This window comes from Muntiacus reevesi, chromosome 1 (assembly GCF_963930625.1).
Source record: "Muntiacus reevesi chromosome 1, mMunRee1.1, whole genome shotgun sequence".
In the NCBI taxonomy this organism is placed as follows: Eukaryota; Metazoa; Chordata; class Mammalia; order Artiodactyla; family Cervidae; genus Muntiacus; species Muntiacus reevesi.
Window position 1 is genome coordinate 89994603 of NC_089249.1, and position 19476 is coordinate 90014078.

A 19476-nucleotide genomic window follows, 5' to 3' on the forward strand; every position below is an offset into this window, starting at 1 on the left:
CAGACCTGGGATTCATCAGGATAAAAATGGTGCTGGTTACAATGGGCCTCCTTGAGGGTGCCCAGGGATGATTTCAAGCATGAACAGAGGAGACTGAGAGGGAATGGATACAGAAGGATGAGAGAAAACAGGAATAAGTGTGTTCAGAGGCAAGACAAGAGGGGGTTACAAGAAAAAAAAGTAATTAATGTTATCAATGACTCACAAAGTTGAGATAAGATATAGACCAAACATCCATTGGATTTAACTGTATGGAGATCATCAGTGATCATAATGAGAACGTTCTGGAGAAGGGATATTAGGCAGAGGTAAGGAATGAGTAAAAGGAGGCAAACAGACGCAGTTAAGGTAACTTCCTCCGAGAGTTATATGTGGAATAATAGAGAATAAGGGCAAGATCTGAATGGAGAGGAAGATTGAGGTAGATTGGTTGGTTTGTGTTATTAAGATAACTGAGTCTTGAGCCTCTTCTTGGCTGAGCAGGGAGAGAGGAAGGGGAGAGACTGACAGGACATGAAGAAAGAAAGAGATGGCACCCAGAGTTCACAGGAGAGATGAGTTACGGGTGGCAGGAGAGGGTCACAGGAAAGGGAGGTGGATGTAGACAAGCAAGTGGTAGGGCTGGAGGAGAAACATGTGCACCCAATTAGAAGTCTCTTGCTCAGTTCTTAGCTCTGTGAAGTAGCTCAGCCCCGAATACTATTTGCCCTCTTTCCTTGCGAGCAATTTCTTCATGTGCTTCTTTTATACAGAGATGGTCTAGTTTACCTCCTCCCACTCAGGATGAGCCTTTTCTATTTTCTCTACTTCAGGTGCTTCTTTCTACCTCCAGCCTTTGGGTGTCACCTGAGGAGTCATTCTTGCTGCTGTTTTCCTCTGTCTCACAATTCTCTCTGGGCAGTGACATCCATGATTTTAGAGTCACCTGCCCATCCTCAGGTTACTTCTACTCTCCAAGTCATCTTAGGCACTTATGCACATCTGGATGATCAACACAATTCAAGAGTTCTGATCTGGTCAGAAATTCTTGGTGACCAAATTCCAAGGAACTCTTCCAATCTTACTTCCTATCACTTGGATATTCTGCCTGACTCACTCATCAGTACAGGGTCTTTGCTCCTGACACCCTCATGACTCTCTCCATCCTCATTTTTATTTTACATATTTATTTATTTATTTATTCATATTCATTTTAGCATAATAAAGTATGAAAGTTATGAGAGGCAATGAGTTGAGCAGTGGAGACCGGTTTGCCCCCTTGGTGCTAACTGAAGATAGCATAGATCTGGGAGACGTGGGACTTGACTGCAGAGGTAAAGAAAGAGGCAGTGAGGTGGAGCCAAGACCATGGAGATATAAGGTAGAACAGCAAGGAAGAAGACCCAACGGGAAAGAACTCCCCTGAATCCTTGCAAAGTATAGGCAGCCTTACCTCAGACTCAAAGGGGACAGTGAAGCAATGCTTGTTCTGTCCTCTAGACCCTTGAGTGTACCCATGATTGACAACAATTGGGTCCTTTCATATGCATTTTCTGCCACTGTGGGTGGTATCATCAGGGCTAGCTCACCCTCTAGTTAAAGTGAATGGCACTGGTCCTGGTACACACTACCCCAGCCTTTGCCACTTCTAAGTCTTCCCTCATGGTCTTCCCCTTGCCAGGCACACTTCTCCACATCTGCCAAAGCAGTCTTCAAGAGCTGGTCAAGGTGCCATCTGACGCATGAAAATAACTGGCATCTCCCAGGGATAGCAATTTCTCCCTTCACTAAACTTCTATTTCAGTCAAAGTCACTGAGAGGTCCTCTTTTTTTTTTTTTTCCAGAACCAATGGTTATTCCTCAGCACCAGAGGAGCAGCAGGAACATGGGGAGAGAAAGAGAAAAGACAACTCTCCTTCTCCCCTTTGCCCTCACAACTTGCTAATTATAAAGGATAAATCTATGTTTTAACTGCCTTTAGGTCTGGCTGCTCACCATCTTAGCATAAGAATCAAATTTAGCATCAAAGGAGACAAAGTGTGTGTGTGTGTGTGTGTGTGTGTGTGTGTGTGGCAGGTAAGGTGGGACTGGAAGTGGGTGGGAAGAAGTCTGCTTTAGATTTTGAAACATTTAAGAAACACAACAATGTACCTTTGATTATCTATTGTGGAAATAATTTGGGAAAATTTGACATGAAGTGAGTGTTAGATGATATTAGGAAATTGTTAATTTGGTAAATGTATAATGTCAATGTAGTTATGTAAAAGAATGACTTCCTTTGGATATGCCTGTTGAAATAATTTGGGATGAAGAGTCATTAACTCTGTAATAGTTCAACAAATAAATGTATATATACATATACATACATATATAAACACAATATGTATAATTTGGCAAAATGCTAACTAGCTGGTAGATTGTTCATGATAGTGTTCTTTTCACTTCTTTGTAAGTGTAAAATTTTTCATAATAAAAAAACTAAGTAAAATAGTAGAGTTAAAGTGATACCAGGGATCTCCCTCAGGGTCCAGTGATTAAGACTTTGCTTCCAATGCAGGGGGTGCAGGTTCAATCCCTGGTTGGGGAGCTAAGATCCCACATGACTCTAGCCAAAAGAACAGAACAAAAACAACAGAAGCAATATTGTAACATATTCAATAAAGACTTTAAAAATGGTCCACATCCCAAAAAAAGTCTTAAAAAAAAAAACCCCACCAGACTCCTTGGCCAGGTAGAGAGAAGAAATCAAGACTAGAATGGACCAAACTCCACCATCACGCTGAGAGAGGCGTGTGCTCAGTTTGGGGTGCAGGACTTCTCCCTGGAGGCCATTATCCTTTTTTCACCTCAGTATTGAGAAGGGAAAATGAAAGGGGACATCTTCATTCCTTCATTAAGGAAATTCATTTAACATTTGGTGAAAACCTACTCTGTCCCAAGTACGTTCACACATGCCAATTTATTTCATTCTCACAATAATTTTGTGAGGCAATTTTTGTCCTTATTACTCTCATTTTTATAGGGGAGGAAAACGAAACCCCAGATTCAGTGATTTTCTTTAGATGCCAGAACTAACACATGGCAGAGCAAGAATGTGACCCCAGTTCTGCAGATTCCAAGTCATGTCTCTCTAACATCCTTTCAGTGTCCTTTCCTGGGTAACAAAGGCCAAAGTCCTCAGGGTGGAGCCATTAAGCCAGGGGAGTTTGTCTTGGATGGGAGGGAGGGAATCTGGGGTGAAAGCAAAGCGGCTCCTATTTGGGTCATGCTTAGTATCCTTTGATCTTTCCTGGTGGCTCAGAGAGTAAAGCATCTGCTTACAATGCGGGATACCCGGGTTCGATCCCTGGGTTGGGAAGATTCCCGGAGAAGGAAATGGCAACCCACTCCAGTACTCTTGCCTGGAAAATCCCATGGACGGAGGAGCCTGGTAGGTTACAGTCCTTGGGATCGCAAAGAGTCGGACATGACTGAGAGACTTCACTTTCACTTAGTATCCTTTGGGTATGACACTTTGCAAAAATAGTATCATCGGGGCTGTCTGGAGGACCGCAGAATTTCCTGGTTTCATCCCAACAGCTCCTGAAAGTGCGAGTTTGCTAACTGCGGTGTAGAGAAATGCTTGCTGACCGCCTGTCCAGCCATCAGCCCAGCATGTGTCACCCAGGGACTCATGTGGAGGCACTAGGGGAATGCTGCTGGTACTTTCCAAAACCAGCAAGGAAACCCAACCACCCTCGGGAGTCAGATTCTGATGAAGGAGAGGTTTCTGAATCAAAGCAGACAGTAGACGCTCGACCACATCAAGCAAGAGACGGTCTCAGGCAGACGTCAAGTTGCAGTATTGGAGAAGAGAAGAGTGACTGATTACTCAACCGCAGGGCTGGATGACCTGAGCTCCTGGGCTGCAGCAAAACGGAAGAGTGAGGCTGAAAGGTGAACCGAAGCAGGCAGGGAGGCTCGGCGTGTCAAGATCTATGAACATCTGGGGATGCTTAATCGAGAGGAAATGTAGACCTCCCACACAGTAGCACTTTTATGAGCTCTGATTATACACTAGGGAACAGACAAAAACAACAGAAACTAGTTCGCTGGTAAATAATACCCCTCCTTAATGCATAAAACCTGCTGCTTTCTTGAAATCTTTCCTCTTCACCATGTTTAAGAGGCAAATGAAGCCAAGTGTATCAGCATGACAGGAAGGAGACTGAATGTGTGTTTAACACTGACGGCTCTTGGGAGGCCCGTGACAAGTAGGAGCCCCCTGAGCCAGTAAGAGAACTGATGGCCCCAGGATTCCTCTGGGAAACTTGCAAATTTGTCATTCAGGTCTTTTACGTCTCAAAACCAGTGCAGGCACTGCTGGCAGGGTAGGGCTGGAGGGTGACGGCTTTGCTCTCTCACATGTTAATTCACTCATTCACTCATTCATGCATTCACTCTGTATAATGTTAAAAATGTGTGCTCTGGAGTCGGACACATGGAGATTCAAATCCTAGTCCCGTTGCTTGAGAGCTCTATGAACCCAGCCAGTTATTTAGCTTCCTTAGCTTTGGCTTCTTCATCTTATACAAAGGGGTCCTGTTATGAAGAATAAAATATATACTAATATGATGACGCCCTTGCCAGGCAGGCATACAGTAGGTAATTCATCATTGTATGCTGTAATCGTTACTGAGCCTTTTGATGAATGAGCTGTGGGCCAGTTGCTAAGGAAACAAAGATGGCGATTTGGGGGGCATAATTTTACCCCCACCCATGGAATGGGACATGGGTCCAACTTTCCTTCCACGCCTAGGTTTTCCTTCCCTTCTATTTCCATTTTCCCCACTTTCCCGCGTACAGAAATCCTAATGGATGGAACAAGGGAGGAAAAGGCTCTATGGTCAGAGAAGTCATGAGAAAATGAGAACGTCCTAGAATCCTTTCTGTGCCTGGCACAAAGTAGGGGCTTGGTGGTTGGATAGTGTGCCTCTAGATTCTCAGAAGAAGAGTGGAAATTTTAATCCAAATTTCTTGGTGTTTTTAATTACAATGGAGGCACTAATTTGGAATTCAGGGGTCGCAAACTGGACCAATGGATCAGGTCTGATGCAGTGATAAGTTCTGTTTGGCAAGTGTGTGTGTGTGTGTGTGTGTGTGTGTGTGTGTGTGTATGTTATTTATTTATTCGCTGTGCTGGGTCTTGGCTGTTGCACCAGCCTTTCTCTGGTTGTGGCAAACAAGGGCTACTCTCTAGTTGCAGCGCTCAGGTTTCTCTTCGTGGCGGCGTCTCTTGTTGAGGCTCCAGAGCTCTCGGACTTCGGTAGTTGAGGAACGTGGGCTCAGTACTTGTGACCCATGGGCTTAGTTGTCCCGAGGCAGGTGGGATCTGTCTTCGCGGACCAGGGATCCTAAGTGTCTCCTGCATTGGCAGGTGGACGCTTTACCACTGAGCCACCAGGGAAGCCCTTGGCAAGTTTTGAAATTGGGACGTTTCACATAAAAGCCTGGATTTCTGACTTCTCCGGGAAAACGTGAAGATCTGCCACTCTGAGTCTGAATTCCTGTGTGGAGAAGAAGTGAGGCTTCCCCTTTCCAGGGATTCCTGCCCTGAACCCTCGGGCACCACCACTCCCATTGCATTACAGCCTCCCTCAGCTGGGGCACAACCCCTCCGTACACTTTCCAAGTGAGCCCCGACTTCATTTGCTCACCTTGGCTTCTATGAGGTGATCTCAGTGAGGAGAACTGAGCTCAGAGGAGCCTGGTGAAGTCCTTTCTCAAAACCCCTCTCTCCCTCTGCACTTTTTCCTGTGTATCTGCTCTGGCTTCACCCCCAGGACGGATCTTTCTCTTTCCATGCAAATATATTGGCTCCTTCTCAACACTGCCGCCACTGCCCTTTCTGTTTGATTACTCCACCTCCAGGCCACAAGAAAACAATTGAATGACGATTACTGTGATATCTGATACAACGGCAGTTTCTGCCTGGTTAGCCAACCCTGGGATGGAGCAGAAGTGTTCCATTCTTTGCATACCTTCAGCTTCACTGAAAGTGATCCTATAGAGAAGGTTTTGCTGATTCTGAGACCAGGACATTCAAAAGTGAACAGGAGGCTCAAACATCATGCCATATGGAGGCTTTCAAGCCCACTGCATCCTTTTTATTACCACTGTTCTCTTTATTACACTTTTATTTATTTTACCAAATGAACTCTTACATGGGGCCTGATAAAACCAGAGCTTCACCTGGCAGGACATCCTTGGATTCCTGGGGGCCCCAAGAGCCCAGACTGAAAAACACAGGTCTAATCACACTGTCCATTTCACAGATGACAGCTGCTTCATGTCCAAGTTCCATGCCCAAGTTCATGAAGCAGGGAGCTGATGGAGTGTGTTCTGAGGGCCTCGATCCCCAGGTTTGTCCTCAGGGCAGCTCCTGCAGCAGCATCACTAACAGCTAGACCCCTGGGTGTCACTCCTGCTGGTAGATGCACCTTACAGCATTCAAGCCAGGTTTGGCTGAGTGACGAGCTTTGAGAAGCATCACTGAGTTTCTGGTTTCTAGATTTGTCTAGGCTGAGTACTACAGCCTCCCCAGGGCAGCCAGCCCCCTCAGTGGGCCCAGGGATCACACCTCCTTGTGTTCACAGGCTTGTGCAGTGCCTCCTGCCCCCACACTGTGTCAGGTTGGTCTGTGGGACCAGGGGAATATGGCAAGACGTGATGGGTGTCACGTCTGTCATTGTTGTTCAGTCTTTAAGTCATGTCCAACTCTTTGCAGCCCCATGTACTGCAGCATATGCAAGGCTTCCCTGTTCTTCACTATCTCCTAGAGCTTGCTCAGATTCATCTCCATTGAGTTGATGATGCCATCCAACCATCTCATCCTCTGCTCCTCTCTCTCTGCTCCTGACTCACAGTAAGGACTTGGTGGTTGCATACTGTGCCTCTAGATTCTCAGAGGGAGAATGAAAATTTTCGATCCTCCTCAGCATCAAGATCTTTTCCAATGAGTCGACTCTTTGCATCAGGTGACCAAAGTATTGGAGCCTCAGCTTCAGCATCAGTCCTTCCAATGAATATTTAGGGCTGATTTCTTTTAGGATTGACTGGTTTGATCTCCTTACAGTCCAAGGGACTCTCAAGAGTTTCCCAACACCACAGTTCAAAATCACCAATTCTCTGGTGCTCAGCCTTCTTTATGGTCCAACTCTCCCATCTGTGCATGACTACTGGAAAAACCATAGCTTTGACTAGATGAACCTTTATCAGAAAAGGGATGTCGCATCTGAGATTAGGTGAAAAAGACACAGCAGCTGGCATTTCTCTCTCTGCATCTCTCGCTCATTACTCGCTCTGGGAGGAAGCTTTGCTGAGAACAGCCCTGTAAGGAAGCTCACAGAGCGGCGCTGCACTGCCAATGGCCACTCGGGGGCGCTTCAGAGCATGTCTTGCAGCCTCAGTCATGCGTGCGGGGACCACAGCCCTGGCTGACCGCTGACAGAAATCCCGTGAGAAAACCTGAGCCAGAACCAACAGATAAACTGCTCTCAGATTCCTGACCCAGAAGCTCTGAGATAGCCAGTGCTTGTTTCTTGAGGCTGCAGATTTGTGGTGTAATTTGCTACCCAGTCCTTGATAACCTTTACACAGCCGCGGTGCAGTGATGTGGGATGATCAGCAGCCTTAGGAAAATTTCAAAATTCAGGCAAAAAACAGATGTCTGGCTTCCTATAGCTAAAATTATCCCGAGGACATGAAACAAAAGCCAAACTTGAACACTGTTATTTCATTGAATTTAACACACACACACACACACACACATATATCCATATATATCCCAGGAGGAGGGCATGGCAACCCTCTCCAGGATTCTTGCCTGGAGAATCCCCATGGACGGAGGAGCCTGGTGGGCCACAGTCCATGGTGTTGCAAAGAGTCGGACACGACTGAGCGACTAAGCATACACACACACACACATATATATAGGATTTGGGAAGAGGTTAAAAAAAAAAGAGCTTATATGTGGAACTAAAGACAGAGGGCTTTTTAAAACTGAGGCATATTTTTTATAACAGGAAATTCATTCTTTTTTAAAAATAAATTTTTATTGTAATCTAGTTGATTTACGATGTTGTGTTGGTTTCTGCCGTACACCAAAGTGAATGAGTTATACATATATGTATAATCAATCTTTTTTAGATTTTGTTTCCATTTAGGTCATTACAGAGTATTAAGAGGAGTCCCTGTACCGTAAAGTAGGTTTCTATTAGTTACTTATTTTATATATAGTGATATGTACATGTCAATCCCAATCTCTCAGTTTATCCCTTCCCCTCTTTCCCTTCTTGTAACCATAAGTTTGTTTTCTACATCTGACTCTAATTTGGTTTTGTGAATAATTTCATTTGTATTCTTATTTTAAATTCCACATATAAGCAGTATCATGTGATAAAATTCATCCTTTTAAAGCATACAGTCTTTATTGTACTCATCAAGTTGTACAACCAACACCTTTGTCTAATTCTAGAATAAGTTCATCACTCCAAAAATATGACTCTTGATCGTTCCTCCCATTTCCTGACAACAGCTAATCTACTGTCTGTTTCTATGACTTTGCCTATTCTGGACATTTCAAAGAAATGGAATCATATGATGTGTCCATTTCTATCTTCCTTCTTTTGCTGAGCATAATGTTTTCAAGGTCCATCCATGTTTTAGCTTATATCAGTACTTTTTATTGCTGAATAACATTTCATTGTATGGACATACCACATTTTATGTATCCATTTGTTGGCTGGTGGGCATTTAGGATATTTTCACTTTCTGGCTAAAGTGAATAATGCTGTAATGAATGTGTGTACACATTTTTGCCTAGACATGTATTTCTAATTCTCTTCGGCATATACCTGAGAGCGGAATTGTAGGGTCATATGGTAACTCTGTGTTTAACTTTTTGAGGAACTGCTAAACTTTTTCCCTCAATGACTGTACCATTTTACATTCAAGTGGGTAATTTTAGCCTAGAAAGCTGTCTAACAACTATCCAAAAAGAGGACATCAAAATATGTATAAAACTGAGACCTAGAGAAATTTACTTCATTATGTATGAGTTTATTCTTGACTTTTCGTCATTTAGCATGTCATCTGATATTGCACAGACAAGGGACTAATGGTACCCTGCTAGCTGTACCCCGACATCCATTTTTCCCTTCTTCTTAATAATTGAAACCTTGATTTTAAGCTGGTACTTCATTACCCAAAATAAAGGTGACAAATTTCTGGTAAATGAGATATCAGAAGTTTAGTATGTGACTCCCAAGAAATACCCTCAAAGGGAGGAGTTGGGTCCTTTCTCCTCTTCCCCTCTTCTGCTGGAATGCAGATATAATGGCTGAGCTCAAGCTGCCAGTTCAGACCAGGAGGTGGTAACTGTGTGCTAGGGAAGGCAAAGCAAAAAAATAAAAGATGTCTATAACCTTAATGTGTGTGTGTGTGTGTGTGTGTGTGTGTGTGTGTGTGTGTGTACCTGATCAGTCATGTCTGACTCTTTGTGGCCCCATGGACTGTAACCTGCCAGGCACCTCTGTCCATGGGATTTTCCAGGCAAGAATACTGGAATGGGTTGCCATGCCCTTCTCCAGGATATCATCCCAACGCAGGGATCAAACTCACATCTCTTGCATCTCCTGAATTAGCAGGCAGATTATTTACCACTAGTGACACCTGTGAATGTGGCAGAAACCTAAACTAATCATGGGTTAACTATCTTCAGAGTCTTTCTGTGTGAGTTAAAAATAAGTTTTTATCTTATTTTAGTTATTGATGTTTGCAGTTTCTGGTTGTATACAGCTGAACTTAACCCTGAAGAGCCAAATATTTAAAAGTAGTGATTAAAAGTAGTCTTTGGAAACTAACGGGCGTCACTGGTGGCTCAGATGGTTAAGCATCCTCCTGCTGGGTTCGATCCCGGGTCGGGAAGATCCCCTGGAGAAGGAAATGGCAACCCACTCCAGTATTCTTGCCTGGGAAATCCCATGGACAGAGGAGCCTGGTGGGCTACAGTCACAGGGTTGCAAAGACTCAGACACAACTGAGCAACTAACACTTGCAGACTAACATACCTGAATTCAAAGCCATGAAAATGTTCTCTTTCTCACTTCCCCTATCCAGAGTCAACTGTTATAATGTTACCTCTTTTCTCCCTCTCATTTTTTTCCATCTCCACCATTGTCCCCAAGAGACCACTGACTTCTAGAATAGCCAGCTCTTTGGTTATCCATCTCCACTCTTGCCCCTCTTCTATCTGCTCTCCATGCATCACTCAGTGTGAGCTTCTTAAATTGTAATCTAGATTCTGTCCTTTTACTTAAAACTCAGCAGTGGCTCTTCATTGATCTTAGTGAAAGTGAAAGTCACTTAGTCATTTCCGACTTTTTGCGAGCCTGTGGACTATACAGTCTATGGAATTCTCCAGGCCAGAAAACTAGAGTGGGTAGCCTGTCCCTTCTCCAGCAGATCTTCCTGACCCAGGAATCGAACTGGGGTCTCCTGCATTGCAGGCAGGTTCTTGACCAACTGAGCTATCAGGGAAGCCTCCAGCTACTTAGGGTAAAGACAAATTCTCAAAGGCCTTGAGAGGCCTGACCTTTTTCTTCTTGAGAAGTTTTTTGGACCAATCCTTCTGTTCACTTTAGCCTTACTGACCTTTCAATTCCTTGACTGTGTATTGATGCATCCCACCACAAGCTTTTCACATACTGGTCCCTCAAATGAGTCTCTTCCATATTCTCTTGACCCAGTCACTCCTGGTCACACCTCAGTTTTCTAAGAGAAGCCTTCTCTAACCATCCTCACTCACGTGTGTTTGCCCACTGGCCTCTGTGAGGACGAGCTCTCTCTGCATGCTGCTCACCATTGTTTCCAGGAGAGGGTCTGGCAGAAGGCAGGTGTTTAAAGAATGCTTGTTAAATGAATCAATAAATGACCCCCACGTCTAGCTGTGTGAACTTGGTACTTAACCTCTCCAAGGCTCAGTTTTATCATCAGGAAATGGAAGTGATGACAGTGTTTGCCTCACAGGGTGGTCACATTAAATGAGAAAATGGGAGAAGTGTGTTTCATAGATATTCGCTGTCGTCATCACTCTCACTATCAAGGGTTCTCGCTGGCCAGGTGTGTGCAAGAAGATTGAGCAGGGCATCAGTGCATCATCTGAAGAGACAGGAGAATCTCTTTTCCTGATGCTCAGTATTACAGGAGAGCAATAACCCAGAAACCTTTTCTATTATACAGCTGCATGTGCCCCTGGGGGACAGGGGAGGGGTTGGACCCACACATATGTGTATGTACCTGTGACTGATGTGGGATTTGTGTGAGACGCACAACCCAGTGAGATGGGTAGATATTAGGGAGACAAAATAACTAATGGGAGAAATGTTGGTCCCTCTTTTCAGAAACACCTGCATTCAAATATGAGCTTTGTCAACCTTGAAAAGTCGCACACTTGCCCTGAACATCCATTTCCTAATCCGTGAGGTGGGGAGAATAATTTAACTTGTCTGACAGCACTGTGCTGATGGCTAAGTGGGAGATAGCTCCATGGCCTGATATGTAACAAATACTCAATTAATGGCAGCCAGTATTGGTTATCAGCAAAAATCACAGTCACGATCCTATTTGAGGATCCTGCTCCTTTCTGGGATGATGAGGCCAGTGTGAGGTGCTGGGGTGCTGGCAGACAGCACACAGGTCAGTAGAGAAAGGCTCTGCTCTTAGCAGCATGCCAGTCAGTCTCTTGGGATCCAGGCCAGTCTTTGCTGGGCCAGGGGAGAGAGTCTATGATGAACGTGGTCATGACAGGAGTTCACCCCACCAGGGCCTAGCCTCTGCCTGCATTAGCAGCACTTACCCCTGTGCTTGGGGAATATTTGAGGGCCATTCTTATCACCTCTCCTAATCAAAGTTTATTCAGTCCCAACATTCACAGTCTTCTTCTATGCTCTCCCTTGGATCTTACCAGAAACAGTAATAAATTACACCAGAGCTCTCTCTCCTCTGTGTCTTTCTAGGTCCTTTCCTAGAGGGACCAGGAGAAGGCAGATGATAAATAGCAGACACAGGCCTGCTGTGCTCTGGAGGACCTAACTAGGGGCCACCCTGCCCTGCCCACCACTGGGCCAGAAGCATCTTCCTGGCCCTGTAAGTATGACTGGAGACATACTTTGTAGATTACTCATTTAAAAATTATTAAGCATTTCAAGATGGTGATAGCAGAGCACTGAACCAAGCAAGGCCTATGTGACTGCACAGGTCACATACCCAGGAAGTCAGTCCTGCCCAGCAAGGCCATGAGATTGTGACAGCTGTTAAGTGAGGCTGCCAGAGAGACTCTGGGTGAGCAGGAGAGCCTCCTGGGCCCATGTTTATGCTTGGCTGGCAGCAGAAGGAGCAGGGGAGATAGAGGGTTGGATAGTCTTGGGGACACTTTGTGAAAGGCAAAGCCTGGGTGTCTGCACGCCCATCTGCCTGCTTGCCCAGTCTGAGTCCACCTTCTCATGTGGCTGACCTGTCCTCATGGGCATCCCCACTTATCACAGTGGGGTGGGGAGAACACAGGCTCTGGCTGGGTGAGACTGCAACACCCATGTGATTTCCCTTTCCTGCCTGGATGTTTGATATCTCTCTTTATCCCAAGTGAAATGACTCTTCTCCATATATTTCAAGGATCAGGATTTTTAGAATTCTACACTTTTAGGGCAAACCAAACATTAAGCACATTTATTACCATGTATAGGCGATCGTGGGATTGAAAATGTGTGTACCCACTCACCACAACACTGTTTTCTGCAGCAAACACATAGACAAGTAGATCTCTCTCTCTCTCTCTCTCTCTCTCTCTCACACACACACACACACACACACACACACACAGAGCTTATCCTTACCCAAGTCATGTTATGCTCCAAGTGTTTATGTCCCCTAAAATTTATATTAGAAACACTTACCCCTCAAGAGATGGTATTTGGAGGTGGGGCCTTTGGGAGATGATTAGCTCATGAGGGTGGAGCTCTCACAAGTGGGCTTAGTGTCCTTGTATAAGAGAGTTATCATACCTTCTTTCTGCCATATGAGGAAACAAGATGGCGGTCTTCAACCTGGAAAAAAACTCAAAGCCTGAGCCTGATCTTGGACTTCCAGCCTCTGGATTGTGAAGAATAAATTTCTCTTGTTTGTAAGTCACCCAGTCTGAGGTGTTTCGTTATATCAGCCTGAGCAGGGTGATAGAGGTCGGAGGGTGATGTGGGATGTACAGTACTCCTACTCCCTCGGCTATCTCTCTCCTTGCTCATCCCCCGCCCCCCTCTCCCCACCAAATCTTTGAGAAATTCTACCATCCCTCCCAAAAATAAAACTAAAAAAAACTGAAACCAACCAACCAAAACTCAAGACAGACTCCTTTACATTCCCCAACCCAAGGGGTGGCCAAGATCTTTTTGAAGGCGTCCATATGTAGCTCTTTGATTTAGGGTCAGACTTAAAGTGAAACTTATGTTTGTGTTGAAGGACTGTAATCCTCCAAAAGCACTTCGAGAGAACTGAAGATGTAAGGGGGCTACACCCATGTGGAATAATTGCAAGCCATCATTTCACATGATCCACAATTTTTGAGATATAACAGAAATCAAATAGCCAACTGTTGGTCATAGTACAATAGTAAAGAAAACAGAAGAGACCCACTAGCTTCCCAAACAAAGATTTTATTCAGCTTCCTGATCACACATGTTGAAATCTCCATTCCATCATAACACTTGAAGCCGCTTCAACCCATTATGGGGCCAAGGATCACTCCCTCTGGAGGCTTAGACAAACAGCCAAGTTCCTTAGGTGAGGGTCATCATCGGATCCGTTTCCCTACCAGATGGTTTCTAACTGCCTGGATGTTATCCCTCCCACTCCATCCAGGCCTGCAGCTGGGGTGACCACTCTTACAGCCAATTTTATTCTGTCTCTTGTGAGCCTCACCCTTGGCAAATCTCTCAAGAAAAGTGAAACTTGATGATGGGATTTAAAGTCTTTTTTTTTAAATAAGTAATTTTTATTTTAGCGCTAAGTTTGAAATATTTGGTCACATAGCCATAGATAATTTTTAAAAAATATTTATTTATCTATATTTGACTGCTTGGGTCTCACTTGTGGTGCTTGGGCTCAGTATTTTGCTTAGTTGCCCTTGGCATGTGAGATCTTAGCTCCTCAACCAGGGGTCAATTTCAAGTCCCCTGCGTTGAAAGGCGACTTCTCAACTGGACCACCAGGGAAGTCCCTGGAATTTAAAGTCTTTGGAAATAGAAATTCAAGTTAGGAGACAAAGAAAGTGCTGGGTAACAAGCGTGAATGAATGAATTAATCTACCGCATGAGCCAACAACTTCGCTAATGAAAGGGGGGAAACTGTATTTCAAGTTTGTTCCTTAGGCAGGGGGCGCTGGTGGTAAACAACCCACCTGCCAGTGCAGGGGACATAAGAGATGTGGGTTTGATCTCTGGATCAGGAAGATCCCCTGGAGTAGGAAATTAACCCACTCCAGTATTCTTGCCTGGAGAATCCCATGGACAGAGGAGCCTGGCAGGCTAAGTCCATAGAGTCACAAAGAGTTGGGCATGACTAAAGCAACTTAGCACTCATACACGCATGCAAATCTGTCGCAGCCTCAGTTGGTAGGTTTGTTAACACTGCAAATTTCTGGGTTCTATCCCAGACCCGGTGGGTCAGAATCTTTGGGAGAATTTGACTCAGATTTGGCATTGCTAGCAAACTCCTCAAGGAGTTTCGTGGATTAACAAAGTTGGACTAGCAATGTACCACAGGCACTGCAGTCACTGGACTAGCATTATAGTCCACAAGCACTGGACCAAAGACTGTCAGGGAATGCTGCCATCGTGATAAATATCAAGTGCTTCCTTTTCTTGAATAGCGGTTAGGGAAAATATTAACAGATACTTACTTTGGTTTGTGGGCTGAGGTAAAGCTAAGAAGAGCCTAGAAGAGCCAGAGGACTCATAAAATCAAGTACATGAAATATACTAGTTTGCATCTCCGCAGTGAAAGAGAGCTCAGTGCCACTATGGCCCAGAGAAAAGCAAATTATGTTTAATAGTGCATTAAAATGGTACCTGGTTCCTAGTAATTTCACAAGGAACCCTGAATTTCACTTCAGCCAGACAGCAAGCAGAGTGGCTTCAGAACACCCTGATCTCAGAAGAAGACAGGAAGGTTTTTCTTGAACAATTACTCTGCTGCAAATACCTAGTACCAACTACAGAGCTGATGTCTAGACTCAACAGAATGTCACCACCAGCTGGAAGGTCTGTAAGGACTATTTCACGTCGGCTAATAAAGCCTGTGATGTTACATAGCTCAGTTGCATTCAGTAGAGCTTGCTTCCCATAATTTACCGTCCTGAATAAAAATTTATCACTGCTCCACAAAGGGACCATCTGCAAGGAGTTCCCAGAGTCTCAAAGGGGTTTCCTTGGTGACCAGTGTCCTTGCTTTATTCAGAAAGTTTAGGGACACAAACCTCAAGTTCCTACTTGCTTGACAGAGAAAAAGCACTGACTGCTGAACATCTAGGGAGCAGAATATTGTGGAGTTTCATAAAGGCATAAATTCCTACTTAAACTTCTCTCACTTGTTCTTTGCACTGTTCATTAATTCTCCATCACCCCTCCCACCCCCGTATCTCAGCCCTACTCTTTCTTCTGTGGAATCTCACTTTAGGCAAAATTGGGAAATAGGTGAGCTTTGTCTGCAGAAATCCTCACCACCCCTCCAGCTCCCAGTGTCCTGCCTCTTTTCAGGGCTGAAAGCCCTCATATTCTTCCTGTCTTCCATCTTCATCCCCAGTAGGGGGTCTGCTCAGAGCCTGAGGCTCCACCCTCTGAGTGGTTCACAACTTGTTATATACTGCTGTCCACCATATTTCATAAGGACAGGGTCTAAATGTTAGTGACTGAGGGTGGTTTACCATCCTCGTTACAAGGAGGAGATCTAAGTCACCCGTGCCCTGGCCATCCCTCTGCATCTCAGATACTCAACTATTCATGGCACACAGGTGAGCTTCAAAATGGGCCAAATTAAACCAGCCTCCCCCATCCCTAGGAACACCTCCCTGATTTCACTGTTGGCCACTGGCAACGGTGTGAAGAATGTTTTCCTCTTCATACTCCCTTCCTCCCAGCTTTTATGACGTCTCTCTGATGATCTCTCCCTAATGGGGAGCTCTTGTTCCACTTCGCCCAGCACAGTCTTAGTTGATACCTGTTATCTTGGTGTCTCACCTGGGTAGCACCCCTTTCACACTTGGAAGCGATGAAACAGATAGCTATCCTACTTATAAGAAAGGATCTAAAAGACGAGTCCTTTGACCTCAGTGTGAATTCAAAATAGTTCTCATTGCATTTGTACTTTAATCCTCTTCTGTATTTGTAAATGGAAGTTAATTTCTGCTTGAAAAAAGGCAGACATCAGTAGATTGGATGAATAAGCATTTTGAGGTGCAAAGAAACAGGTTGTTCATGGTGATTTTAGAGGCTATTGGAAAATGAAACAGGCCAATCATAGCACTTGTCATACTGCAGTATAATATCTGTTTACTTGTTGACATCCCCTCTTTGATGTAGCACTTGAGGGCAGGGACCATGCTTATTTTTCTATCTCTTTTTCTATCTAGACAACTGGCACATAATAAGCACTTATTAAATATTTGTTGAGCAAATGAATAAAGTAATGATCAAAGGAATGGAGAGGGGAGCAGAATGAGTCTACTAAAATATGACTAATGTAAATAATAGTCTCATCACCTTGAACTTAATCAAAGGCTTAATGGAGGGTTGCCAAGAAACAACAGCTCTTGGAGGTATGAAATGGAGAGATATGTACATAAATGGCAACAAGACCTTTCTATTCCTACAGGTCCTTAAGACAGTTTTACACACAGAATATATGGGCTAATCATTTGAAATAGATAATGCTTTAAAGCTAATGTAAAAGCAATTTTTTTGAGTAAGTAACCAAATTCCAAACATTAAATGTCCCTGATAATTGAATATCTATTATTCAGAATGCACCCAAAGAGTAACTTCTTATCTTCCTTTTAATGTATGCCTTCTCCCCATAATAACCATATGCTTCGGATAGGATTTGCCATTCTTTTAGGATTTGTCATTTTCACCACTGGTCATAGTGATTGCTTCAGAAGTCAGTATCTAGCCTGAGCCAGGCCAACCATATCACCCCTCTTCCTTGGCCACAAGGGGTTATTCAGAGGCAGACACGAACCAAGTCTAAGACGGGTCAATGAGAGCCCTTTGCTTGGGAGGTCTTACTTGGAGGGGTTCCTTGGAGAACCTCAGATCTGTGGGGGTGGAGATGTGAGCCAGTGACTGACCACACTGCCCACATAGCAGAAGTTGCCGTTCTCAGCTGGAGAGATGGATGCCGACTTGAAAAGAAGTAGAATCAGAGATGGCTGGATGTGTATCCGTGGGTGCTTCCTGCAGTACATGAAACCTGTCTTCCAGAAGGTTTGAATAGGTTTCTGTTATTCGAAGAAACCTAATTCACTCTGCTTGATGCTCCAGACTCAGTGATTTCAGGTGAGGTTAATGCTATTCTTGATCTAAAAAGACGGTTTTCTTGCATATACATGTGTTAGCATTGTCCTCATGCAATCATTAGCATCCAGCTGTTAAAACGAGTAGTTCTCCATGTAATTCAACTGCTTGTGAAAGCAAACACGAATGACTTATTTTCAAAATTCAGTTTTGTTTATTTTGAAAAATACAGCTTTATTTCTTGTGTCGCTGCAACGTTTTATTTTGATGGTTGAGAAATTCACTTTAAAACTTTCAAATGACTCTTGTCTACATTAAAATATTTCCTAGACTACATCAATCAAATCTTGATTTCTGTTTTTTATGTATCTTTTGTCCTCTAGGAACTTCTGCAGCTGGCTGTTTCAGCTTAGCTGCTTTACCAAAAAAAGAAAAAAAGAAAGGTAATATCCTCTCATGGATTTCTTAGGTCTGGGCCACATATTCCTGTTTCATTTCTGTGAAAGACAGGAGAAAACAAGAGGTAGTGAAATAAATAATACCAAGATGTAAAGGACATAATTTTTTGTTTGCCTACAAGATTAATGTACACTATCAGTTATTGAGAGTCAAGAAAGCTAACTCAAACTTAGGCAGAATAATGAAAGAATATTTTCTACAACAAGGAAGAAGACTGATAGTTCCCTACTTTTCATTAATAAGTTCCATGTATACTGTTATGATACGGCAATTCAGGGTGCCATGTCTGAGGAGGGATATTCACAAATAATTGATGAAGGGCCAGTATCTAGGAAGTCACAGATTTGAAGTATGTGACATTCTGAAGAGTGATTGAGAACATAGAGGATGACCCAGAAAAGAAAATAAACTGTACAAAAGTGAATACAATGGTCCTGTGAGATGGAAGAGAGTAACTATGTATCAAAGACCTTACAGAGGGCCTTTGGGCAGAGTGTGACTATTACTTGTGGAATCCCTTCCTCCTGCTCTTAGGTGTGGCTAGGACAACATAGTGAGAGGCAAGGAGAGACCAGGGCTTGGGTCTTTCTCTGCCACGTTATTTATGTAGTTCTGGGCAAGCTTTTATGTCTTGGAGAGTATCTACTTTTTCATATATTAAAATAGTAACAATAAAACTAAACCAGTGTGATTTTTGTGAAAATTAACGAGGATAAGGGGACTTCTCTGGTAGTCCAGTGGTTGGTTAAGAATGTGAATGACAATGCAGGGGACATGAGTTTGATCCCTGGCCCAGGAAGATTTTCCATGCTGCAGGGAAACTAAGCCTGAGTGCCTCAACTACTGCCCCAGAGGCCACGCTCTGCAGCAAGAGAAGCCGTCGCAATGAGAAGACCACGCACCACAACTGGAGAGTAGCCCCTGCTCATCGCAGCTAGAAAAAGTCCAGGCGAAACAACAAAGGCCCAGTGCAGCCAAAAATAAATACATACATAAAATGAAATATAAATAAAATAAGGCAAGTATCACCCTCTAACCCCCAAGTTTATTCAGCCTTCTGGGTCCTTCATTCTTTCCTTTTGCCCAAGAATAATTTTCAAAAGTTAAAAACAGGTCTTTCATGCAGATATAAAATGTACACACATCAAAGACTTACATAACTCACTGATGAGGGAAGCACCAGGCTGACAAAGCTATTTCAAAGGAGCATAGTAGAGATACATATTTACAGTCACTTGAGGGAAGACTGATGAGTAAGACTGCTAGATTTGTGACAAAGCTGCTTAATGATCCACAGGGCAACCTTTAGGGAATATCTTTGCTCTGGGTGGAAATAATTTTCATTTCTATGTGTATGGGAGGAAAAAATATCTTTTCCTCCACCCATCTTAGAATATCCAGCTGAGGCTCTGTAAAGGAGACTGGCCAGAGAGATTAG